The sequence below is a fragment of the Ranitomeya variabilis genome, chromosome 4 (assembly GCF_051348905.1).
Source record: "Ranitomeya variabilis isolate aRanVar5 chromosome 4, aRanVar5.hap1, whole genome shotgun sequence".
Taxonomy (NCBI): Eukaryota; Metazoa; Chordata; class Amphibia; order Anura; family Dendrobatidae; genus Ranitomeya; species Ranitomeya variabilis.
Window position 1 is genome coordinate 587,505,039 of NC_135235.1, and position 27,578 is coordinate 587,532,616.

At 44.1% G+C, this 27,578-nt stretch overlaps 1 long non-coding RNA gene across 1 annotated transcript; it reads left to right on the forward strand.

The window, feature by feature from the left end:
- The first annotated feature begins 2,679 nt into the window (after positions 1-2,679).
- LOC143769199 (uncharacterized) lies at positions 2,680-27,139 on the forward strand. The gene is made up of 3 exons (XR_013214256.1): positions 2,680-2,807; positions 10,412-10,521; positions 27,017-27,139. It is a non-coding gene; the product is annotated as an uncharacterized LOC143769199 (long non-coding RNA).
- Positions 27,140-27,578: the final 439 nt, after the last annotated feature.

Consider the following 27,578-nt stretch of genomic DNA (forward strand, 5'->3'; position numbering starts at 1 on the left):
TCTGCTTTCACTTTCACTTTAGGGCCGGCGATCAGTCAGAGCAGGAAGCAGACGCTGGGGGACGCGCAGGTGAGCATGTACTGTTTGTTTTTTTTACTTTTACGCTGGTAACCAGGGTAAACATCGGGTTACTAAGCGCGGCCCTGCGCTTAGTAACCCGATGTTTACCCTGGTTACCAGTGTAAAACATCGCTGGTATCGTTGCTTTTGGTGTCAAACACAACGATACACGGCGATCGGACGACCAAATAAAGTTCTGGACTTTATTCAGCGACCAGCGACATCACAGCAGGATCCTGATCGCTGCTGCGTGTCAAACTAAACGATATCGCTAGCGAGGACGCTGCAACGTCACGGATCGCTAGCGATATCGTTTAGTGTGACGGTACCTTAACACTTACACCAGACTGATCTTGTACCCAGATATCTCCAAGCAGTGAACGGCCTCCGACATCATATGTATATGACATCACCCTCAGAGTGGTTTATAAACCAGCAGACTTAAACCCTGGCAAACACCATAACTAACCTCCAAACAGTTGTCAATCAAACAGTTCACAAGCAGGAAACCCTCTGCATCTGTCTGCAAGAAGGTGGAAACTTCTGCTCTAGACAGATTATAAAGGAGATCTATGTCCTGCCCATAGATTATTATTATTATTATTATTATTATTTATTTATATAGCACCATTGATTCTATGGTGCTGTACATGAGAAGGGTTACATACAAATTACAGATATCACTTACAGTAAGCAAACTAACAATTTCAGACTGATACAGAGGGGTGAGAACCCTGCCCTTGCAAGCTTATATTCTATACGATGGTGGGGAAGGAGACAATATGTTGAGGGTTGCAAGAGCTCCGGTGTTGGTGAGGGGGAGCTCCGGTAGTGGTGAGGAGGCAGCGGGGTCAGTGCAGGCTGTAGGCTTTCCTAAAGAGGTGGGTTTTCAGGTTCCGTCTGAAGGATCCGAATGTGGTTGATAGTCGGACGTGTTGGGGCACAGAATTCCAGAGGATGGGGGATATTTGGGAGAAGTCTTGTAGGCGGTTGGGTGAGGAGCGAATAAGTGTGGAGGAGAGAAGGAGGTCTTGGGAGGACCGGAGATTACGTGAGGGAAGATATCGGGAGATTAGTTCAGAGATACTGTATATGGAGGAGACAGGTTATGGATGGCTTTGTAGGTCAGTATTAAAATATTTAGACTTGAGAGTCCTCAGTGGTTGATACCTTTTAAAGGCTAACTGAAAAGATGGTAACAAATTGCAAGCTTTCGAGACTACACAGGTCTCTTCATCAGGCAAAGACTTACTGGCTAACACGGTACCAAGATATACAGTATATCTTTCGTAGGTCAGTATTAGTAATTTGAACTGGATACGCTGAGGGAATGGGAGCCAGTGAAGAGATTTGCAGAGGGGAGAAGCGGAGGAGTAGCGAGGAGAGAGATTAATTAGTCGGGCAGCAGAGTTAAAGTATGGACTGGAGACCTTAACAGCACATTTACATATTAAGAAAACTGTGGATTTCTCTGGAATAAGACATCGGATCGCAGATATCAAGGTATCAATTTATTCAGCTTCCTGTGACCTACATGCCCATATAGACAGCTTAGGAGGAGTGATCCTACTGACAGATTCCCTTTAACAACTTGAATGCCACGGCAATCTCTGACAACAGCATTTAAGTGGAGCGATGCCAAATCAGACCCCCATCAGTCAGGGTCCTACTGAGTATCACCGTCACCGCTATCTTTCTATACCAGCAGTGTCGGACTGGGGTGTCAAGGGCCCACCAGTAACATTGACTTTGGGGGACCCACTTTTCACCTGCATACAAATATTACACAATCCACTTTCATAAATCTGCCTACAATATATCTCTATATAATAATACACTGGGTAGTTTGGTTAATTAATGAGATGCTGCTTTTTCTGTACAGAGTGAATCAAGTGAATTATGCCAAGTACTGCCCATACATTGTGATTGGGGGCCCAAATGAGCACAGGGGCCTACCCCGGGATTCCCCTGTTCCCCTATGGGCCAGTCCGAGCCTGTATACCTGTACAGCTGGGATTCATAGGAGATAGTCATTTCTTAGTAGTATTGCGGTATACAGAACAAGTGATCCAGCGATCATTGGTTCAAGTCTCCTAAGAAGACTAGAGTAAAAATCAAGAAAAGAAAATAAATATATATATTTTTAATAAATCTACTAATTTGAATCAGTCGGACTCCCCTTTTGCTAGTTAAGAAATTAAGAAATAATTAAAAAAAATATACAGATCTGTAAAAGTCAACAGTATGAAAATATAAAATTAATTAATAGTAAACTCTTAAAAAGAAAAGGGATTAAATAGTCATTTTTTGGATCCTGCCTAAAAATAATGCAATAAAAAAGATAAAAACCAATAAAAACATTTTATTTGGGTAAAACTGGAATAAAAAATGTCAGCTCGCAATGTAAAAAAAACTATAAAAGTTACAGGTCTCAGTTTGGTATTGCTGTAATCATACTGATCTGTAGGATCATGTTACCAGGTCATTTTTGGTGCATAATGAACACCATAAAATGAAGCTCAAAAAATAATGTCGAAATTGTTGTTTTTTCTGCTTACTATTTGACCTCACTTGGATTTTTTTCCTGTCTTTCATTGCATTATATGGTGAAATGAATGGCGGCATCACAACTACAAGTCCTCCTACAACTATGCACATGGAAAAAAAAAGGAAAATGGTGGCTCTTGGAAAAAAAAGGGAGCAAAAAGCAGAAGCACAAAAACGAAACGTGGCTGCAGCGTTAACGGGTTAGTATTAGAATTGTGAGCCCATTTAATAATCAGCAGCCACAGAGGATATGTAGGAGATGCCGGGGGACATCTCGCTGCTCTGAGCTCTTCGTCCGTGTGACGTACGAGACTGGAGCTGGAATATAGTTATAATTGGATCTGAGAGTTCGAGCTGAGTTCCCATACTGACTGATGGGTTCTCCCGGAGGATCCAGCGAGGAGTCTCACACCAGCCCCTTAGACAGGGGATGGAGGGGAGGCAGAGAACCAACTCCAGGCACTTCTGTAATGAGGGGTTCCCCTGAGACCCCATAATGATAGGTCTTACATATCTGCGCTGGGAGTTCACATAGGACCCCTGTTTTTGTGCTGTGCCTTAGGTTACTTACACACACAGAATAAACTGCTCTATATAATGGGTTGATGTATTTAGTCTTATACTCCAGTCACCTCCGGAGCTGATTTTATAATTCAGCTGGTTACCTGTTAGCCTTTAGGACCTCACAGCAACTGCTGCCCCCTACTGGCCACACGTCTGTGAGGAGAACTGGATACCATAGTCCCCTCCAGAGCTGCATTAGGAATTCGTCAGTTCATAGATTAACAGATGAGGGAATGAATTGGGTGTTGTTCTCCTGGCTCCTTAGTCAGCATATTAATTCATACAGCGGCAGGATACAATGTATCTATCATATTTCAGAAATAGAATATAATGTGTTCCTGAGGGCGATAGTTTCTAAAATAGACTGATGCCACCAATGTTGCCAGTTTCTATCAGATAATGGAGTAAGGCCGCGGTGAGCGAGACGCGTGATTCCTGTTATCCACTCAGCACTATCCTCCATCGTCATAAATTTATAGAGGAGACGGATGTTCTGGTACTAATCCAATCACCTAGTGCGGCACAAGATCATTCATTGCCCTCAGGGGCAGCCAAATCTGGCCCAGGAGGCCCCTGCAGCAATACATACAAAGGGTGCACCAGCCATTATGTGAGACTTGTGGTTGTCACTGGATTTTGGCACTTTGGTTGTCACTGTTGTGGGAGCAGTGTAGCTGTCTCTATAATGGGGCCCTGTGGCTGTCACTATTATGGGGCACCATGGCTGTCACTGTGATCACTATTGTGGGGGCACTGTGACTATTTCGGTTATAAGGTACTGTGGCTATCACTATCATTGGTGCATGGGCTGTCACTTTTGAGGGCACTGTGGCTATCACTGTGATCACTATTGTGGGGGGCACTGTGACTGTTTCTGTGATAGGGTACTGTGGCTGTCACTATTATTGGGGCACTGTGGCTGTCACTGATATGGGGTACTATGGCTGTCACTATTATTGGGGCACAGGCTGTCACTATTATGGGGCTCCAGAAAAAAGAAAAAAATGTTCCAGCTTCTTAAAGGGAACCTGTCACCACGTTTTTGGAAGATGGGATAAAAATAGCGTTAAATAGGGGCAGAGGTGGGCGTTACATTAGTGTGTGTGTTAAGCGTTTATTACCCACCTAAGTTGCCGAAATAACTTTGCAAAGTCTCCGTTTTCGCCTGTCAATCAGGCTGGTCAGGTCACATGGGCGTGGTGTCTTCACCCAGATTTGGCGTAGTTTTCCGTTGGTGGCGTAGTGGTGTGCGCATGCCCAAAGTCCGGAATCCTCTTCCAGGGGATTTAAAATAGCGCGGTGTTCGTTATTGCATTGGTGATCGGTGGGCGCGGCCATCTTCCTTTGGCCGCGTGTGCGCAGAAGCGGCGCTCTGCTGGCCGCGGCTTCAGGAAAATGGCCGCGGGATGCCGCGCGTGCGCAGATGGATATCGCGGCGGCCATTTTCCTGAAGCCGCGGCCAGCAGAGCGCCGCTTCTGCGCACGCGCGGCCAAAGGAAGATGGCCGCGCCCACCGATCACCAATGCAATAACGAACACCGCGCTATTTTAAATCCCCTGGAAGAGGATTCCGGACTTTGGGCATGCGCACACCACTACGCCACCAACGGAAAACTACGCCAAATCTGGGGGAAGACAACGCCCATGCGACCTGACCAGCCTGATTGACAGGCGAAAACGGAGACTTTGCAAAGTTATTTCGGCAACTTAGGTGGGTAATAAACGCATAACACACACACTAATGTAACGCCCACCTCTGCCCCTATTTAACGCTATTTTTATCCCATCTTCCAAAAACGTGGTGACAGGTTCCCTTTAATAAAATGTACAAACTTTAATCCAGCATAATTAAAATTGGAGATAACTCCTGGGGCAACACCATAGCATATGTGAAGTGGGCGACGCGTTTCGACACAACGGCTCGTGCACCCGATTCTGAGGAGAAAAAACTCTTGGATAAACAAAAGGAAATTGATAGTTCCAAAGAGAACCTACAAAGTATGAATGTCATTTATGAAAATAGTGACGCATACAAAAAAATCCAAGATGACCTAACAGTATTGGAGGACGAAATTATACAACAAAAGAAACGCAAGTTTCAACGAGATTTGGACGATTATGCGACTAACAGAATCTATAATTGGAATGAGGGTAATGACTCCTCTAGAACACCAAGATCTATTCTACGATTCTCTAACCGTCGGAGGAGACAGAACAAACGCTATGTAAGCTTCAGCTCACGCGAAGGAGACTCTGATGACAATGGTTTTAGCACATCTGATATTTCTCTCAATGAGCCCACAGATGGTAGTCCCACCAGACAATCAAACAAGCCAAAAAACGTAAAAGGCGCGGTGGGAGGAAGCATAGAAAACAATTATGGCATGCAGACCCGCTGCAAGAAGGGCATGATGAGATAAGTAAAAACATTGTGAATTTGTCATCTAGGTTTTTTTCACAGGATCAATTGCAGGTGTTAGCTTATGGTCTTAATTCTGTACCAGACCAAGACTTTAATCTTTTTTTCAACCATTTTGGACGTGAACAAATTCATTCGCAACTTGACAATAAAAAAACATTTTTTTTCAGCTGATCAAGAGGGACATGCAGTAAATACAAATATAAAAATGGTTTATTTTGCAACAGCTATTTCAGTTTCATATATCTAATAACTGTTGGACACAGTAATGTTTCTGCCTTGAAATGAGGTTTATTGTACTAACAGAAAATGTGCAATCTGCTTTCAAACAAAATTTGACAGGTGCATAAGTATGGGCACCCTTATCATTTTCTTGTTTTAAATACTCCTACCTACTTTTTACTGACTTACTAAAGCACTTTTTTTGGTTTTGTAACCTCATTGAGCTTTGAACTTCATAGCCAGGTGTATGCAATCATGAGAAAAGCTACTTAAAGTGGCCACTTGCAAGTTGTTCTCCTGTTTGAATCTCCTCTGAAGAGTGGCATCATGGGCTCCTCAAAACAACTGTCAAATGATCTGAAAACAAAGATTATTCAACATAGTTGTTCAGGGGAAGGATACAAAAGCTGTCTCAGAGATTTAACCTGTCAATTTCCACTGTGAGGAACATAGTAAGGAAATGGAAGAACACAGGTATAGTTCTTGTTAAGGCCAGAAGTGGCAGGCCAAGAAAAACATCAGAAAGGCAGAGAAGAAGAATGGTGAGATCAGTCAAGGACAATCCTCAGACCATCTCCAGAGAGCTGCAGCATCAACTTGCTGCAGATGGTGTCACTGTGCATCGGTCAACTATACAACGCACTGTGTTTTTTTGCCGCCATGCATAACGCCTTTTTGTATTACCAAACAACTCAATCTTGGTTTCATGAGTCCACAGGACCTTCTTCCAAAAAGAAATTGGCTTCTCCAAATGTGCTTTTGCATACCTCAGCCGACTCTGTTTGTCGGCTTCTTTTGCATCACTCTCCCATACAGCTTCTCCTTGTGCAAAGTGCGTTGTATAGTTGACCGATGCACAGTGACACCATCTGCAGCAAGTTGATGCTGCAGATCTCTGGAGGTGGCCTGAGGATTGTCCTTGACTGATCTCACCATTCTTCTTCTCTGCCTTTCTGATGTTTTTCTTGGCCTGCCACTTCTGGCCTTAACAAGAACTGTACCTGTGTTCTTCCATTTACTTACTATGTTCTTCACAGTGGAAATTGACAGGTTAAATCTCTGAGACAGCTTTTTGTATCCTTCCCCTGAACAACTATGTTGAATAATCTTTGTTTTCAGATCATTTGACAGTTGTTTTGAGGAGCCCATGATGCCACTCTTCAGAGGAGATTCAAACAGGAGAACAACTTGCAAGTGGCCACTTTAAGTAGCTTTTCTCATGATTGCATACACCTGGCTATGAAGTTCAAAGCTCAATGAGGTTACAAAACCAAAAAAGTGCTTTAGTAAGTCAGTAAAAAGTAGGTAGGAGTATTTAAAACAAGAAAATGATAAGGGTGCCCATAATTATGCACCTGTCAAATTTTGTTTGAATGCAGATTGCACATTTTCTGTTAGTACAATAAACCTCATTTCAAGGCAGAAACATTACTGTGTCCAACAGTTATTAGAAATATGAAACTGAAATAGCTGTTGCAAAATAAACCATTTTTATAAAACATTAATCTTAAGATTAATAGGGGTGCCCAAACTTTTTCATATGACTGTAAAAATGTGGTCGCAAATGTTTTTCATGCATTAGATTTCCATGAACAAATGTATCTTTTAATTTTGCAGGAGTTACAAGATCATGATATAGTAACTGATAAATCTGTCAATCAATCTGAAAGTTTAATTACAAAAAATCCCTTCTTCTACCCCATACAATCACGGGTAGACTGTATGAATAAATTCCAGGAAGTAGTAGAACGTGATCTTAAACTTTTACAAGAAAAAAATATACCGGTTAAAACGAGCTATCCAAGACATTAAGGATATGAAAGACATAGTTATAAAAACAAGCAACAAAGGGGGCGTAATCATCATCATGGACTCCCTTGATTATAAGAATGAAATCACCAAGTTACTTTCTGACATAAATGTGTACAAAAAACTAATGTCTGATCCTACTATCTTGTATAAACAAAAAATTGACAAAATCATTGAAGAGGGTGTATCTCTGGGGGTCTTAACCATTAAACAGGCTGATTATTTGCAGGTTTCTCATCCTGTTATGCCCATCCTATATGGATTACCCAAAATCCATAAGCAAGCTGCGTTTCCCCCAATGAGACCTATAGTCTCTAGTATAGGGTCAATGAATGAATTTCTGGGCCAGTGGCTCGATTCTTTGCTGCAGCCACTGGTTTTAAGAACTCCAGGGTACATTAAGGATACTAAAGATATTTTGGGTATTAAAACACACAAACAGTGGAAGTCTGATTATACCTGGTTGAGTTGTGATATAGTCTCTTTATATACTTGCATTCCCCATGATGTTGCAATCTCAGCATTGCAATTTCATTTAAACAAATACAGTTCATATTCACAGGATCTGATCAATTTTATTTTACAGGTCACTTTTTTCTATTAACCCACAATTTTTTTCTCATTTGATTCCGAATATTATTTGTAGTGCACAGGTGTGGTGATGGGGCCAAGTTTTCGCCTTCTTTAGCAAATTTGGTCATGGCCCATTGGGAGTATTCACATTTATTTTCTACATCTAATCCGTTTTTTTCTTTCATCCACTGGTATGGCAGATACATCGACGATACGTTGATTATCTGGAAGGGCGATGTGTCTGCCATACAGGATTTTGTTAATTACATTAATGACAACAATTTCAATTTAAAATTTACATATGTTCATACCGTGTCTAGAATTTCCTTTCTGGACTTGGAATTAACAGGTGTTCCTGATAAATTGATTTCTACACGAACCTTTGTAAAGCCAATGGCGGGTAATGCTGTTCTTCACGTCAAAAGCAGCCATCCCAGACATACGGTTAAAGCTATCCCTGTGGGTGAATTCACCAGACTAAAACGTAACTGTAATAACAACAATGAACTTGATAATGATTTAATTCAATCACAGAAAATTTTTTAAAGCGGGGTTATCCGAACTGGATGCTTAATAGAGCGTCACACATAGTAAATCAAAAAGATGAAACAAGTCTTATCTCTTCAAGAGTGGACAGTGAGAAAAATAAAAACAACAATAACATTTCCAATAAACCGTATATATGTTTGCAATTTAGTCCGCAATTCAATAAAATTAAAACTATCATTAATAGAGCTATTCCGATTCTATTTGAAGATCCCACTCTCGCTCTAATCTTAAATCATGGTTGTAATATTGTGGCTAGAAGAGCGCCCACATTGGGCAATATGCTATCCCCAAATCATTATTCTTCTCAACATCATAATAGCACCTGGCTTAAATGCATAGGTTGCTACAAATGTAATGTAACGAATTGTACTACGTGTAAACATTTGATTATTACCAAGTCTTTTGGCACAAGAGGCAATAGCAACCAATGTAAGATTCAAACCTTCATTAATTGTAACACACGATTTGTAGTATACAAAATTGATTGCGTTTTATGCGACAAATCATATATTGGTTGCACTATCCGTAAATTAAAAAAACGCATATCGGAACATCTTTATGACATCAAATGTACTACTAATAATACTCGCACCATTTCTTCTGCAGCCAGACACTTCTTTGAATTTCATTCACGTAGCATTGATTCCTTGCGAGTAACGGGCATTGAAAAAATTAAAAATAACCCGCGAGGTGGTGATATTTATAGAGCTTTACTTACCAGAGAAGCATTTTGGATCTTCAACCTTGGCACGAGGTTTCCAAATGGGTTGAACAAAAGGAATGAACTAATGTTCCATTACTAACATGGTTATAAGCAGTGTTTAAAAATGTTTTTATCTTTATTTTCATTTTTACTTTTATTGTCATTTTTTCATTTGTATATATTGTGTGTATTGCATGTTATCTGTGGCGCTATATTTATATATTTTTATTGTGTAGGACCTTTGTGTCACGTGAGATTTTGCCACCATTCTATTGGTGTTTGATCCTTCATATACCGGATGGATCATTAAGTAGATCAGCTGTGACAAAGACCGTTGTGTCAAAACGCGTCGCCCACTTCACATATGCTATGGTGTTGCCCCAGCAGTTATCTCCAATTTTAATTATGCTGGATTAAAGTTTGTACATTTTATTAAGAAGCTGGAACATTTTTTTCTTTTTTCTGGAATCCCATTACGTCTCATCAGGACGGAGTTCCGCGCTTCTTGCATTCATTGGTGAGCTGGCTTTTTTTGTTTCTCTTGTTTGCACTATTATGGGGCACTGTGGCTGTCACTATTATGGGGCACAGTGGCTGTCACTGTTATGGGGCACAGTGGCTGTCACTGTTATGGGGGCACTGTGGCTGTTACTACTATGGGGTACTGTGACTGTCTCTGTTATTGGGCACTGTGGTTGTCACTGTTATGTGGACACAGAAGCTGACATACATCCATGTGACACTTACAGAATAAACTCGCATACAAAACATAATGTATGTCTGATTAAATATGAAAATCACTACAGCACTTTGTAACATACAGTATTTTATAACTCTTTATTTTAATTTTGAAGACAATAGGAGAATAATAATGGTGGAGAGAACCAGTGGCCTGTGTGGTCCTTCCTGGGCAATGGGACATACAACAATTGCATTAATTCTTTCTTCCGGTTTCTTCCAAACAGGTTAATTTAATCCAAGGTATTCATGTGCGGCGAGGAGCAAACTGTCACCTTTCATTATAATGAGGTTGGGCTCGGCGGCCAATCAGATGGAGGATTAGGATGAAGAATGGGTATGTAATCTGCTATAATTGCTCGACTACCATATGTCGCCCTCACTGTACATTGTGCCTACGTCTGCTTCCACCACCTCTTATAATGTTGCCCTCCTTCAAGCTGCTTCTGCAGGAGTCTCTCGAGAAAAACCTATGTGAGAATATAGTTTTTTTTTTAAATGAACGCGTTTCAATCCTTGGACCGGATTGTGAAGTTGAAAAATGATAGAAAATGAAATAAACAGTGGGATGGATTCTCATACAAAGATGGTTTTCTTCTTCCTCCAAACCTGCCCTGACATCCAGTCGCTGAGCCGTAGTACACATGTAATAAAATAACCACAAGTAATGAAGTTACGTATATTCTTAGTGGTTATGAGGCCGAAAATAACTTTCACATGAAGGGAGGAGGGAGGGCAGCGATGGCCGGGAAAATCCTACTATGATGTTACCAGCAGCAAACAGGACATCTGTTCGGCAACCCACAGCGCTGTGGTTATGTTCTCAAGGCTGAAATAAATGTGTACGTTCTCCCCAGGGGCGCACAACAGGCACATTTTCATATATGAAAACTTCCATTTGTGACCAGTCCCCCGGGAGGAGACGTTCATGATGTTTTTGTACCTTAGTCTGCACCCAGATTACCCAGAACATGTCAGTGTCTCGCACTCTTCAGAAGTCTGTCACCCCAGCTTCCTGTTTTATTACTTTTGTATTTGTGCTCTATTCTAACTGCCTTTATATAAAAACCTATTTGGAGTTGGACGTTTAAATATTCTCTTTTCTATTAGTTACCACCATGATCCTGCATTTTGCCAAAACTTATTGATCATTATCCTTCAATAAACCAAAGCCCTACATTTTTTTAGTTCCATCTTCAAGACTTCTCTCGTGCTGCACCTCCTACATCTCTACATCCAGACTGTATGCTATCATCCTTGTGATTGACTATGTTCACTTATCATCACAACATCTCAATCACATTCTAGAAGACTTTTTTTCTGCACATCTTCCCCATCATCTGTGTCACAGCCGTCCTGTACTCTCCAATCTGCCAAGAAAAAGAACAAGATATCATTTGCCTTTAAAACCTTGTCACATCTCCTCACGGATAGCAAGACTTCACCTGTAAATCACCTTGGTGTAACCCCTTCCTATTCTAAAATACATAAACCTGTAATACTTTCATTATTTCCAAAAACTTCTCTCGTGCTGCACCCTCCAAAAACTTTTTCTCTGATCTTTGTATAGCAGTCTAGTCCTATTCTCCATTCTATGAATATCCTGTAAATATTGAATGTTTCTATCCCATCTTCTCTTATGTTGCACCTATAGCATCTGTTCTCTAATGCTCATGTGGCACCCCAGGAGTCCGGTTGCCACAATGGCATTGCCTCCCTCACAGGGGGTTATGTCATGCCTGGAAGCAAGGAGGGGTGCCCTTATCAGGTAAAACCAGCATCCAACACCTTCCTGACTCCAGACCAGAAGGGGGAGCTCTAACACCCGGTTTCAGGGGGCTTCCCTATAAGTTCTGGCCTAGAGGCGGAGTTAGTCTAGTGTGTAGTCTGAGTCTGAGAGTGAGAGGAGAGGAGACAAGTCGAGGAGAATCTGTGGAGTGAAGCTGTGACCAAGCCCACCCCAGAAGAGAGTGGTGACAAAGATGACACCAGAGTCCTTGGTTGTGTGGCTGCTGTTTGCCCCGACAGCCGAATCTGGAGGGCAGGGAACTACAAGCTCCCTGGCCACACTGAACGCCTGGAGGCACCACAGCAGATCAAGAGCCTGGGGCTGCTAGTGAAAAGGCAGTGCTCGTGGTAGGCTCATGCTGTCTACCATACAGGTTAGAAGCAACACGCAGGAGAGGAACTTGAGCAGAGCTTAAAGCCGCAAATACCTAAGAGAATAGCGCAGAAGTAAGGTCTCCAAACCCAACTGGCTAAGTGGATCTTAAGTTGCTTGCAGGCTGTCCGGACCCCATCATCACTTGTTACCTGTGCCTCGGACCACACCTGCAACTAACAAGTAAAGGTAAAGGAAACTGCAGTCCTTGTGTCCTCCAGTAATTTTCCACACCCTCAGTCCAGCACCCCTTCATCTACAAGCCCTTACCAACTATACCAGTAGCCCTGGGACCCCATTCTACCTGTTGGGAGCAGAACCATCCAGCTGCATCACCATTGGCCCCAGCGATCCTCTTAAGCAGCGTCAGCCATCCATTGAAAAACACCACAGGTGGCGTCACAAACTAACTCCCTATAGACTTTATTTCCCCTTAATTTCATTAATTTTATTGGACGCCCATGGCCACGGACTGGGTCACTGCTGCCGTGACAACCCCCTGAAGAACTGTCGGACCCAGCCCAAGTACCCCACGGCCCTAGCGGGCGCTCCACTCACACTGTGGAGTACCTTGTTTTGACATTCGTATCTTCTTAAAGGGAACCTGTCAGCAAGACTGTGCACAGTAACCTACAGACACTGTCGGGTCGACGCCGTTATACTGATTGAAATGATATTTTGGTTGATGAAATCCGTCTTGTGGTTTAATCTATATTTTCAGTTTTGTGTTATTGATATGCTTGTGCTCCGGGGTTGCCTGTGGGGGTCTGCATGTGGTGCTCTGATTAGATATTCACAATGCAGACTACTGACAGGTCACTGATCCCTCACTGACCCGCCCCCTAGTTTGCATAATGAATATCTGTGCATACTTAAAAAAAAAAATGGGCAGCACCATCTTGGAGGAGGAATTTTTTTTCTTCTCCAGTAAGATGGCACCGCCGGCTCATGCGCAGTGGCAGCTATATACACCGATTGCAGCTACTTCGCAGGCACAGCGGGCACCATTTTCTAATTGCTTTTTTTTTTTAACAGATATTCATTATGTAAACTAGGGGGCAGGTCAGTGAGGGATTAGCGACCTATCAGCAGTCTGCATTATGAATATCTAATCAGAGCACCATATGAAGACCCACCACAGGCCAACCCATAGCACGAGAATGTCATTAACTCAAACTGACAATTTATCATTAATCAGTATAACGGCGCAGACCTGACACTGTCTGTAGGTTACTGTGCACAATCCTGCTGACAGATTCGCTTTAAAGTGTACCTGTCTTTTAAGTAATCTTTTCAGGATAAGATGTCGTTTGTGCTCCTTAAAGAAACACAATTTCTAGCTGCTGTTTGATTTGTACGGTGACTCAGTGGTTAGCACTGGTTCTTTGCCCTCTTGGGATCCTGGGTTCAAATCCCACCAAAGACAACATCTGCAAGGAGTTTGTATGTTCTTTCTGTGTTTGCATGGACCAATCCCACACTCCAAAGACAGAGGGAATTTAGATTGTGAGTCCCAATGGGGACAGTGATGACAACATCTGTAAAGAACTGTGGCTAAACAGTTATTCAACACCTTCAATTCTCTCCTCCGTCCCCCAGCACCTCCTCCCTCCCCACTTACCTCAGCTGAAGACTTTGCCTCATTTTTCAAGCAGAAGATTGATAACATCAGAGATAGTTTTGGTCAACAACCCCCAGAGCCCTTCCTCCCGACTTCCCAGCCCTCCACTTCAAAACCAACTTCTCCACCATTACAGAAGATCAACTCTCCACTCTACTCTCAAAATCGCATCTCACCACCTGTGCACTTGACCCGCTCCCATCCCACTTCATCCCAAACCTCACCACAGTCTTCATCCCAACCCTAACCCATCTTTTCAACCTATCACTAACAACTGGTGTTTTCCCCTCAAGCTTTAAACATGCCTCCATCACACCTATCCTCAAAAATCCCTCTCTTGACCCATCCTCTGTATCTAGCTATCGCCCTATATCACTTCTCCCTTATGCCTCCAAACTACTGGAACAACACGTCTACCTTGAACTGTCCTCCCATCTCTCTTCTTGCTCCCTTTTTGACCGCTTACAATCTGGCTTCCGGTCACACCATTCCTCTGAAACTGCCCTAAGGTCACCAATGACCTCTTAACCGCCAAGAGCAAGCGACACTACTCTGTCCTCCTCCTCCTTGACCTGTCGGCTGCCTTTGACACAGTGGACCATTCCCTATTACTACAGACCCTCTCATCCCTTGGCATCACAGACTTGGCCCTATCCTGGATCTCATCATACCTAACAGACCGGACATTCAGCGTCTCCCACTCACACACCACCTCCTCACCTCGCCCCCTATCTGTCGGAGTCCCACAAGGTTCAGTACTTGGGCCCCTGCTCCTCTCCATTTACACCTTTGGCCTGGGACAGCTCATAGAATCTCATGGCTTTCAGTATCACCTCTATGCTGATGACACACAGATCTACATCTCTGGACCAGATATCACCTCCCTTCTAACCAGAATCCCTCAATGTCTGTCCACTATTTCATCCTTCTTCTCCGCTAGATTTCTGAAACTTAACATGGACAAAACAGAATTCATCATCTTTCCCCATCTCACGCGACCCCCCCAACGAACCTATCCATTACAGTAAATGGCTGCCCACTCTCCCCAGTCCCACAAGCTCGCTGCCTCGGGGTAATCCTTGACGCTGATCTCTCCTTCAAACCACATATCCAAGCCCTTTCCACTTCCTGCCGACTTCAACTCAAAAATATTTCACAAATCCGTACATTCCTCAACCAAGAATCTGCAAAAACCCTAGTCCATGCCCTCATCATCTCTCGCCTTGACTACTGCAACCTCCTGCTCTGTGGCCTCCCCTCTAACACTCTCGCACCCCTCCAATCTATTCTAAACTCTGCTGCCCGACTAATCCACCTGTCCCCCCGCTATTCCCCGGCCTCTCCCCTCTGTCAATCCCTTCACTGGCTCCCCATTGCCCAGAGACTCCACTACAAAACCCTAACCATGACGTACAAAGCCATCCACAACCTGTCTCCTCCATACATCTGTAACCTCATCTCCCGGTACTTACCTACACGCAACCTTTGATCCTCACAAGATCTCCTTCTCTACTCCCCTCTTATCTCCTCTTCCCATAATCGTATACAAGATTTCTCTCGCGTATCACCCCTACTCTGGAACCCTCTACCACAACACATCAGACTCTCGCCCACCATCGAAACCTTCAAAAAGAGCCTGAAGACCCACCTCTTCCGACAAGCCTACAACCTGCAGTAACCACCGATCGACCAAACTGCTGCATGACCAGTTCTACCCTCACCTACTGTATCCTCACCCATCCCTTGTAGATTGTGAGCCTTCGCGGGCAGGGTCCTCTCTCCTCCTGTACCAGTTATGACTTGTATTGTTTAAGATTATTGTACTTGTTTTAATTATGTATACCCCTCCTCACATGTAAAGCGCCATGGAATAAATGGCGCTATAACAATAAATAAATAATAATAATAATATGATATACAGTAAATAAGCATAATAAATATCTTGCATTTTTCCTGTGCAAGATATATCTCTAATTTTTGGTTCCCACTGAGCAGGTGGGAGAAGCTCTGATATCTCCCATACAGAGAACTTAGAAACATAACAAATTCCTGCTCTTCGTTTTCTGCAGCACACCCAGAAAAAGCCTCGTGGCAGATATTATAAAACGGTACTGATCTGAGTGGCTGTGAATCCAGCTGCTTGAAGCTGCAGCGGGATCTCATGGCATCTCACTGCTCCTCTGCCCTCTTCATACCTAAATAGGAGGTGTAACCTGACACCTCACTGTGCTGGCAGTCCTCTTGTTTGGAATAAGATAGATTTGAGAAGTTGTTTGTTAAGAGTGGATGATAAGTTCAGCAGATGGGGGAAGGGCAAAGAAGTGGCTCATAAGTGGAGAAAGAAACAGAATTATCTCATAATGTATATAGCAAAGTATTTTACATTTGCCTGTACTATTGATTTATGCAAAATATGTTTAAATGACAGTGACCTTTTAAGTTATAGAGCATTTACACTAAAAAATTGCGTCCGTTAAACGTTTAATATCCTGTTTAGACAAGCTTACCCCACTACCCTGAATACAGAATGATTGACAACACACTAAAAATAAAATTAGTATAAGTGTTCTCGGCAGCACATCTCTAGTTTACAAAGGAAGATGTGCTACCGAGAATGACAAGTTTTGAGCGAGCTTATCAATATTACTCCCCGACGTTCGTCAAGTGATTGGCAGCTTTAAAAAAAAAAAAAAAAAAAAAATAGCCAATTATAACATAAAGAGTTTCTCCAAGACTTCTCCTGTGCTGCACCTTCTCTCATCTCTATGGATCACTGCTCCAGTCTGATAATGATTGTATCACCTATCTTCCTAATATCTCACTCATATCTCCAAGACTTCTCCTGTGCTGCACCTTCTCTCATCTCTATGGATCACTGCTCCAGTCTGATCTAATCTCTCACTCATATCTCCAAGACTTCTCCTGTGCTGCACCTTCTCTCATCTCTATGGATCACTGCTCCAGTCTGATAATGATTGTATCACCTATCTTCCTAATATCTCACTCATATCTCCAAGACTTCTCCTGTGCTGCACCTTCTCTCGTCTCTATGGATCACTGCTCCAGTCTGATAATGATTGTATCACCTATCTTCCTAATATCTCACTCATATCTCCAAGACTTCTCCTGTGCTGCACCTTCTCTCATCTCCATGGATCACTGCTCCAGTCTGATAATGATTGTATCGCCTATCTTCCTAATATCTCACTCATATCTCCAAGACTTCTCCTGTGCTGCACCTTCTCTCATCTCTATGGATCACTGCTCCAGTCTGATCTAATCTCTCACTCATATCTCCAAGACTTCTCCTGTGCTGCACCTTCTCTCATCTCTATGGATCACTGCTCCAGTCTGATCTAATCTCTCACTCATATCTCCAAGACTTCTCCTGTGCTGCACCTTCTCTCATCTCCATGGATCACTGCTCCAGTCTGATAATGATTGTATCGCCTATCTTCCTAATATCTCACTCATATCTCCCAAGACTTCTTCTGTGCTGCACCTTCTCTCGTCTCTATGGAACACTGCTCCAGTCTGATCTAATCTCTCACTCATATCTCCAAGACTTCTCCTGTGCTGCACCTTGAAAGATCTTTTATTTTGCCCCCGTCTTTATGGCTTGTCAAGTTATACTAGGAACCAAACCAACCTCCTCCCCCCAACCAAGAAAAACAACAAGCAGAAGTGTCCGAACCTGATCATTTGGAATTGGAAGTCATTGGCTGGTAAAGAGAAAGGCAAAGCAATTTTGTGTCACATTAGAAAACTGTATTTCTATTAGGAATTTTTGGAACCTTGAGGAGACCGGTGATGAATGAGGTTTCAGCTCCCTGAATGCAGCAAGTGCGGTTTAGGTTCAGGAGTAGGAAACAAAGGTAAAATAGATGTGAGACGTTTATCTATTGTGGCTCGGTCTGACATACAAGTTTCGACACGTCTCTGATCTGTGGGCGAAAGGAATGATCTGCCAGTTGTGTTCCTCACAATAAATGATTGCGGATGTTACAGTAAAAAGCAAAAGTTTATTGAAGGGGCGGCGAACAGGCATTACCTAAAATAACCCTTTCCTGGCCAGAACACATTAAATTCCCATAGCTATCTGACTATCCAGATACAGTGTGTAGCAAGGCATTTCTTCTTCTAGAGTAAATATCTAGTGTGGCCGCTTCTTTGTAAAATGTTACGCAAACAATGCTATATAGTACTGCTATAACACACACTTTAGTTAAACCACAGCAACATAGTATCGCTATACTGTACACATGTATAGTACTGTTATAAGATACAAACATATATATATTACTTACAAAAAACATACATAAAACAGACACGTATACAAATGGCAAAAACATCAATGCCAGCACAGATACATACATATTCCACACACCTATCTGCAATTGTACACATGATGCACACATATCTTCATGGTATTCATGAACTAAGACAATATCTGCAAGACTTTGTACGTTCTCTTTATATTTGTCTTGGTTCCCTTTGTGTATTCCAGTTTATTCCCACTTTCCGTAAAATGTATTGATAGTTTTATTTCTTTAAAACTGATTATTGGGTGCATGGGTCGGATCTAGTGGGATACAACTAAGAGTCTTAAGGTACCGTCACACTCAGCGACACTGCGGCGATATAGACAACGAGCCGACCTAAACTAGATCGCTGGAGCGTCGCTGTTTACGTCACTGTAGAGACGTCAAACACAGCAACTCCAGAACGATGCAGGAGCGATCCAGTGACGTAACGGCGACTCACTTCTCGTTCTCGCTGGTTGTTAGCTCCATGTCAAACAGCCGGAGTGTACCGACTGGCTAGAAGGAGACGGTGCGACGCCCCCTATGCTCGCTGCTGGCGTAGTTGCTTTTGATGTCAAACATGACGATACACGCCGACCTGGCGACGAAATAAAGTTCTGGACTTCTAGCTCCGACCAGCGATGGCACAGCGGGATCCAGATCGCTGCTGCGTGTCAAACACAACGAGATCGCTATCCAGGACGCTGCAACGTCACGGATTGTTGTCGTTCTCTTTGCAAAGTTGCTGAGTGTGATGGTACCTTTAATGAAGACAAGGACTAAGGTTAGAAATGTCAATGTGTGCACAGTGCCACCGTAAAAATATAATATAACTCACACATACAGTGGCTAGCAAAAGTATTCACCCCCATCCCCACCCAGCTTTTTTTTTTACATCACAACCTGTGTTTAAATATTTTTGCAATCCGATTTACGTGTAATGCGTCAGCACAAAATAGTCAAATAGTTGATGGAGTGAAGTGAGAGAAATCTAGAGATATATTACAATTATGGGATCAAATAACTAAAAATTGTCATGTACATATGTATTGACCCCTTTTGCTATGAAGCCCCTTCATTTTTGTGCAAGCAATTACCTTCATAATTCACATACTTATTGAAATCTACTGAAAGTGTTAGGGTATGTGCAATCTAAGCATTCAGGAAACCCAGCGCCTTGAACGCAGCGGATACCTCGCTCCACCCAAAGCGCCCAAAGCGCACGGTGATTCCGGATGTGTTCATTGAGCACATGCGGAATCACTGCATTGTATACATAGACCGGGTTATTTATCTTGCGGAGATGGAGCATCTCCGCAAGATAAATAGAGATGCTGTGGTCTGGAAAGACGAGCCGCATGCCCGGTTACGCAGGGCCGCCGGATGCATAGTGGAGACGGGATTTCATAAAATGCCCTCCACTATGCTGTAACATCTGGACGCTGCTGCTTGTACGCTGCGACTGTAAGCAACATCCAGTCCGCAGCAAATCCTGATGTAATCCGGCACGTGGAAACATACCATTAGGGTACCTTCACATTAAGCGACGCTGCAGCGATAGCGACAACGATGCCGATCGCTGCAGCGTCGCTGTTTGATCGCTGGAGAGCTGTCACACAGACCGCTCTCCAGCGACCAACGATGCCAAGGTCCCCGGGTAACCAGGGTAAACATCGGGTTACTAAGCGCAGGGCCGCGCTTAGTAACCCGATGTTTACCCTGGTTACCAGCATAAAATGTAAAAAAACCAAACAGTACATACTTACATTCACGTCCCCCGGCGTCCGCTTCCTGCACTGACTGAGCGCCGGCCCTAACAGCAGAGCGGTGACGTCACCGCTGTGCTGTACTTTCACTTTCACTCTACGGCGCTCAGTCAGTGTGGGAAGCGGACGCCGGGGGACGCGAAGGTGAGTATGTAGTGTTTGTTTTTTTTACATTTTACACTGGTAACCAGGGTAAACATCGGGTTACTAAGCGCGGCCCTGCGCTTAGTAACCCGATGTTTACCCTGGTTACCAGTGTAAAACATCGCTGGTATCGTTGCTTTTGGTGTCAAACACGACGATACACAGCGATCTGACGACCAAATAAAGTTCTGAACTTTGTTCAACGACCAGCGATATCACAGCAGGATCCTGATCGCTGCTGCGTGTCAAACTAAACGATATCGCTAGCCAGGACGCTGCAACGTCACGGATCGCTAGCGATATCGTTTAGTGTGAAGGTACCTTTACATGGTCTGTCACTATATACACAGCTTTTCTGAAAGGCCACAGAGGCTGCAACAACATTAAGCAAGAGGCACCAGTAACCAAACAACACCATGAAGACCAAGGAGACCTCCAAACTAGTCAGGGACAAAGTTGTTGAGACATACAATCAGGGTTGGGTAATAAAAAAATCTCCAAATCTCTGATGATTCCCTGGAGCACCTTCAAATCGATTATCTTCAAATGGAAAGAACATGGTACCACAACAAACCTGCCAAGTGCCTGCCGATGCCCACCAAAACTCTCAGCCCCTTCAAGGAGGGCATTTATCAGAGAGGCAGCACAGAGACCAAAGGTAACCCTAAAAAAGCTGCAGAGTTCCCAAGCAGAGACTAAAGTATCTGTTCATACGACCACAATAAACCGAACACTCCATGGAGGTGGCCTTTATGGAAGAGGGGGCAAAAAAAGCCTTTACTTAGGGTACTGTCACACAGTACCATTTTGATCGCTACGACGGTACGATTCGTGACGTTCTAGCGATATCGTTACGATATCGCAGTGTCTGACACGCAGCAGCGATCAGGGATCCTGCTGAGAATCGTACGTCGTAGCAGATCGTGTGGAACTTTCTTTCGTCGCTTGATCACCCGCTGACATCGCTGGATCGTTGTGTGTGACAGCGATCCAGCGATGTGTTCGCTTGTAACCAGGGTAAACATCGGGTAACTAAGCGCAGGGCCGCGCTTAGTAACCCGATGTTTACCGTGGTTACCAGCGTAAACGTAAAAAAACAAACAGTACATACTTACATTCCGGTGTCTGTCCCCGGCATCTCAGCTTCTCTGCACTGTGTGAGCGTCTGCCAGCCGGAAAGCGAGCACAGCGGTGACGTCTGACGTCACCGCTGTGCTTGCCGGCTATGGCGCTTACACAGTGGAGAGAAGCAGAACGCCGGGGACAGACACCGGAATGTAAGTATGTACTGTTTGTTTTTTTATTACTTTTACGCTGGTAACCACTGTAAACATCGGGTTACTAAGCGCGGCCCTGCGCTTAGTTACCCGATGTTTACCCTGGTTACCGGGGACTTCGGCATCGCTCCAGCGCCGTGATTGCAACGTGTGACCGCAGTCTACGACGCTGGAGCGATATTCATACGATCGCTGCGACGTCACGGATCGTGCCGTCGTAGCGATCAAAATGGTACTGTGTGACAGTACCCTTACATACAGAAATTGTGAGGATCATTTTCAGTTTGCCAAGAAGACAATGACCCAAAGTGCACTGCTAAAGCAACACTTGAGTGGCTTAAATGGAAATGTGTAAATGTTTTGGAGTGGCCAATTCAAATTCCAGACCTTAATCCAATTGAGAACCTGTGGTCAGACTTGAAGATTGCTGCTCACCAGAGGAAAGCATCTAAAGGCCCCGTCTCACATAGCGAGATCGCTGCTGAGTCACTAGTTTTGTGACGCAACAGCGACCTCAGTAGCGATCTCGCTATGTGTGACACGTACCAGCGATCAGGCCCCTGCTGTGAGATCGCTGGTCGTGTCGGAATGGCCTGGACCTTTTTTTGGTCGTTGAGGTCCCGCTGACATCGCTGAATCGGTGTGTCACCTTGTGTGTGACACCGATCCAGCGATGTCTTCACTGGTAACCAGGGTAAACATCGGGTTACTAAGCGCAGGGCCGCGCTTAGTAACCCGATGTTTACCCTGGTTACCAAAAAAAACAAACAGTACATACTCGCCTTTCGGTGTCCCTTGCCGTCTGCTTCCTGCTCTGACTGAGCCGCCGTACAGTGAGAGCGCAGCGGTGACGTCACTGCTGCGCTCTGCTCTCACTGTACGGCGGCTCAGTCAGAGCAGGAAGCAGACGGCAAGGGACACCGAAAGGCGAGTATGTACTGTTTTTTTTTTTTGGTAACCAGGGTAAACATCGGGTTACTAAGCGCGGCCCTGCACTTAGTAACCCGATGTTTACCCTGGTTACCCGGGTGCTGCAGGGGGACTTCAGCATCGTTGAAGACAGTTTCAACGATGCCGAAGTCGTTCCCCTGATCGTTGGTCGCTGGAGAGAGCTGTCTGTGTGACAGCTCCCCAGCGACCACACAGCGACTTACCAACGATCACGGCCAGGTCGTATCGCTGGTCGTGATCGTTGGTAAATCGCTATGTGAGACGGGGCCTTAACTTGAAGGAGCTGAGGCAGATTTGCCTTGAGGAATGGGCAAAAATCTCAGTGGCAAGATGTGGAAAACTCATAGAAACTTATTAAAAGTGACTTGCAGCTGTAATGGATGCAAAAAGAGGCTCTACAAAGTACTGACTTTAGGGGGGTGACTAGTCATGCACACTGAGGTTTTCAGTAATTTTGTCATATTCGTTGTTTTCTTCACATTAAAAAGAAAATTACAGTGGGGCAAAAAAGTATTTAGTCATTCAGCAATAGTGCAAGTTCCACCACTTAAAAAGATGAGAGGCGTCTGTAATTTACATCATAGGTAGACCTCAACTATGGGAGACAAACTGAGAAAAAAAAATCCAGACAATCACATTGTCTGTTTTTTTATCATTTTATTTGCATATTATGGTGGAAAATAAGTATTTGGTCAGAAACAAACAATCAAGATTTCTGGCTCTCACAGACCTGTAACTTCTTCTTTAAGAGTCTCCTCTTTCCTCCACTCATTACCTGTAGTAATGGCACCTGTTTAAACTTGTTATCAGTATAAAAAGACACCTGTGCACACCCTCAAACAGTCTGACTCCAAACTCCACTATGGTGAAGACCAAAGAGCTGTCAAAGGACACCAGAAACAAAATTGTAGCCCTGCACCAGGCTGGGAAGACTGAATCTGCAATAGCCAACCAGCTTGGAGTGAAGAAATCAACAGTGGGAGCAATAATTAGAAAATGGAAGACATTCAAGACCACTGATAATCTCCCTCGATCTGGGGCTCCACGCAAAATCCCACCCCGTGGGGTCAGAATGATCACAAGAATGGTGAGCAAAAATCCCAGAACCACGCGGGGGGACCTAGTGAATGAACTGCAGAGAGCTGGGACCAATGTAACAAGGCCTACCATAAGTAACACACTACGCCACCATGGACTCAGATCCTGCAGTGCCAGACGTGTCCCACTGCTTAAGCCAGTACATGTCCGGGCCCGTCTGAAGTTTGCTAGAGAGCATTTGGATGATCCAGAGGAGTTTTGGGAGAATGTCCTATGGTCTGATGAAACCAAACTGGAACTGTTTGGTAGAAACACAACTTGTCGTGTTTGGAGGAAAAAGAATACTGAGTTGCATCCATCAAACCCCATACCTACTGTAAAGCATGGTGGTGGAAACATCATGCTTTGGGGCTGTTTCTCTGCAAAGGGGCCAGGACGACTGATCCGGGTACATGAAAGAATGAATGGGGCCATGTATCGTGAGATTTTGAGTGCAAACCTCCTTCCATCAGCAAGGGCATTGAAGATGAAACGTGGCTGGGTCTTTCAACATGACAATGATCCAAAGCACACCGCCAGGGCAACGAAGGAGTGGCTTCGTAAGAAGCATTTCAAGGTCCTGGAGTGGCCTAGCCAGTCTCCAGATCTCAACCCTATAGAAAACCTTTGGAGGGAGTTGAAAGTCCGTGTTGCCAAGAGAAAAGCCAAAAACATCACTGCTCTAGAGGAGATCTGCATGGAGGAATGGGCCAACATACCAACAACAGTGTGTGGCAACCTTGTGAAGACTTACAGAAAACGTTTGACCTCTGTCATTGCCAACAAAGGATATATTACAAAGTATTGAGGTGAAATTTTGTTTCTGACCAAATACTTATTTTCCACCATAATATGCAAATAAAATGATAAAAAAACAGACAATGTGATTTTCTGGATTTTTTTATCTCAGTTTGTCTCCCATAGTTGAGGTCTACCTATGATGTAAATTACAGACGCCTCTCATCTTTTTAAGTGGTGGAACTTGCACTATTGCTGAATGACTAAATACTTTTTTGCCCCACTGTAAATGTTCACAGTTGTAGGTGTGTTCTTTACATTAAAAAAATAAATAAATAGTGAAATACCAGGTTGTGAGGTAGCAAAACACAAAAAATGCCGAGGGGTGAATACTTTTGCAAGCCACTGTATATTAATACGTATTACACACACACACTTACCTTTCCTACAGAACTGTCACAGTAGAAAAGTGATGAGAGGACATAATTTCCTCTATTAACACTTTTTACACTCTCTCTTTTGTTCCACTGCTCAAATCTGCTGCCTGAATCACATTAAACAGCCGGGAATAAGCTCTGTCTGCTCTATCCCCAAAAAACACGAACTGGAAAGAAAGGAGAAAGCTGGACATGAGACACCTCCACAGCGTTCTGGACCTGAGAAAGTGCTACTTATTAAACCCGATGTATTTATCTGTGTCCTCTCTCTCTGGTAGGCATTAGGCCTTAGGTAGCATGCACATGCAGTTTGTTATTACTTTCCACAGGTTGCACAACATCAAAACAAGCTCATAAACATAAATCCCTAGCCTTGTCCGAGCACTAGCTATACAGAACAGGCCCTGGCTACTCGTATATGGATGAGCTAGCCCTAGTTTGGTCAAACAGCTATTGTCCAGAGCAACCACTGATACTGGCGCTTCTGCACACAGCCTGTGCAGACTCTTCTCAGAGACATTCTGGGTTTTTTCTCTCTTCAGCTTCTCCAGCTCCCAAACACCTCCAGTCTGCTCTTCTCCCCAGCAGACTGACACTTTCTCAGGAGACTGGCACTGTATGTATGAATCTGCTTCATGCTTCTCAGAGAAACCCTGCAGGTGATTCTAAACAAACACTGCAGACTGTCCTGTTACATTTTTCCCTTCTGTCCAAAGCCAAGGGCTGGGCATGATCTGCCAACCCACAGTGCCAACAGGAGGTCACTCTACCAAAACTGATTATTAGCTTCCAGTTAGTGGGGAACGCCATTCACACATTTCACACAGGGCTCTGCTATCTACAGTTTACACAGAAAGCTCTGTCATACGTATTACAAAGACACTCACTACCTACAACATGCAGTTAGTATCTGCTATCTGCATATCATGCACAGAGGCTCCACCGCTTGCACGTCACGCACACAGGCTTTAACAAATGCACATCACACACAGGCTCTGTCACCTGCACATGTGCCAAAATGATCTGCAGACACACGGCCTCACACATAGTGCACACACACTGCACCAATGCTGACACATTATAAGGCTGCAAACTCATTGTACACAGTCCTACACTCTGTACACAGTCCTACATACAGTACACCCTGTGTACATCACCACACATCATGTGACCTTGTCACCACACATCATGTATACATCACCAAACAACATGTGACCTTGTCACCACAGCTGACTCCTGGCGACATACTGTGTGCTACCAATTCAGCCCACAAGTCCCATAGCATACAACAAGTTTGTGAACACTCCCATTTGTTGGGACATGGAACCACATACTGTTGTTATATCCACCTAGGCCATGGGATAATTCTTGGTGATTCCATGGATACACATTACCCCCACCTCCATCCTTGGGACTATCACATGTTGAAGTGTGGCCCTTTACAGGGTCACCAAACTCCCTGTCCCGAAGTTCCATCACTTGGACACCTTTCCACTGTCACCTGGCACTCCTGCGGTCCCTCACCAGAATGAGTAACAGCACTATGGGCAGGGTTTTCAAAGTAGGAGTTGTGCCAACCAATCCTACAGCCCACCGGCCCCCGGCATCGCAGCACCTGGTTCTCCTCACCAGTCCACTTAAAGCAATGGCTCCCAGCACTCCCTTAAGATGCAACAGCCATTCCATAACACGGAGGCAATGTCACCATCAGCCAGACATCTCCTCCAAGCTTTGAGACTGCAAGTGCAACACTGCATTCACCTTTATGCAGGATATCCAATCCTCACACAGAAATCACCTGTACTCTCGGTGATTCCATGCCCGCATTCTCCACCAATTGTAGGGATTCACTCTCTCTGGCAGGCATTAGGCCATAGGTAGTGTTCACAAAGGCAATGCAGTTCCAAACACATACAGTTTTTTTTATACTTTTCACAGGTTGTCCAGCACCAAAATAAACTCATAAACATAAATCCCTAGCATTGTCCAGGCCCTACCTAAACAGAACAGACCCTGGCTACTCATACATGGCTGAGCTAGCCCCAGTTTGGTCAAGCAAACAGCTATTGTGCATAGCAACCAGTGATGCTTATGATTCGCTTCACACGGTCTGTGAAGACACTTCTCAGAGACATTGTGGCTTGTCTCTTTCTTCAGCTTCTACAACTTCCAGGCACCTCCAGTCTGCTCTGCTCCCCAGCCGACTGACACTTTCTCAGGAGACTGCCATGCTATGAATCTGCTTCCTGCTTCTTAGAGAAACTGTGCAGGTGCATCACAGTAGAAAGGAGCAGTGGTAAGCAGAGGCCAAAGTTTCTTCTATTTGCACTCTTACCTTCTCTCTTTTGTTCCACAGGACAAATCTACTGCCTGAATCACATTACAACAGCCAGGCAGACAAGCTGACTGCTGTGACCTAAAGGATCATTGGAAAGAGAGGAGAACGCAGGAAACCAAAGACCCTCATACTTAAAAACTTTTCACAACTCTACCTTTCTGGACCTGGCCAAGTGGCACTTCCTAATCCCATGTCATTATCCATCTACCTAGTGTAATAAAGCGGTAGCACTCTATGCAGTGATGAGGCAGTGACCCAGCAAAGTTCAAAGCAAAATGTCTCTTTGATGTTCAACTAAAAAGAACACAGCACACGATATCCTCCAGATCGCAGCAGGGAACAAGACAGTCCACCTCCAGTTCGCAGCCGGGCACATATCCTCTGGATTACAGTCACTGCACATGCCAGTCCACCTCTAACCTGTTGCCGTGGGTGACTGCATCGCCGTGTTAATGTTCTACTCACAGCATTACACAGTACACGATATCCTTCGGATCGCAGTGGGGAACCATATCCTCCAGTTTACAGTCATTAAACACGCCAGTCCACCTCTTGAGACCAGTTGCTGTTGGCGACTGCA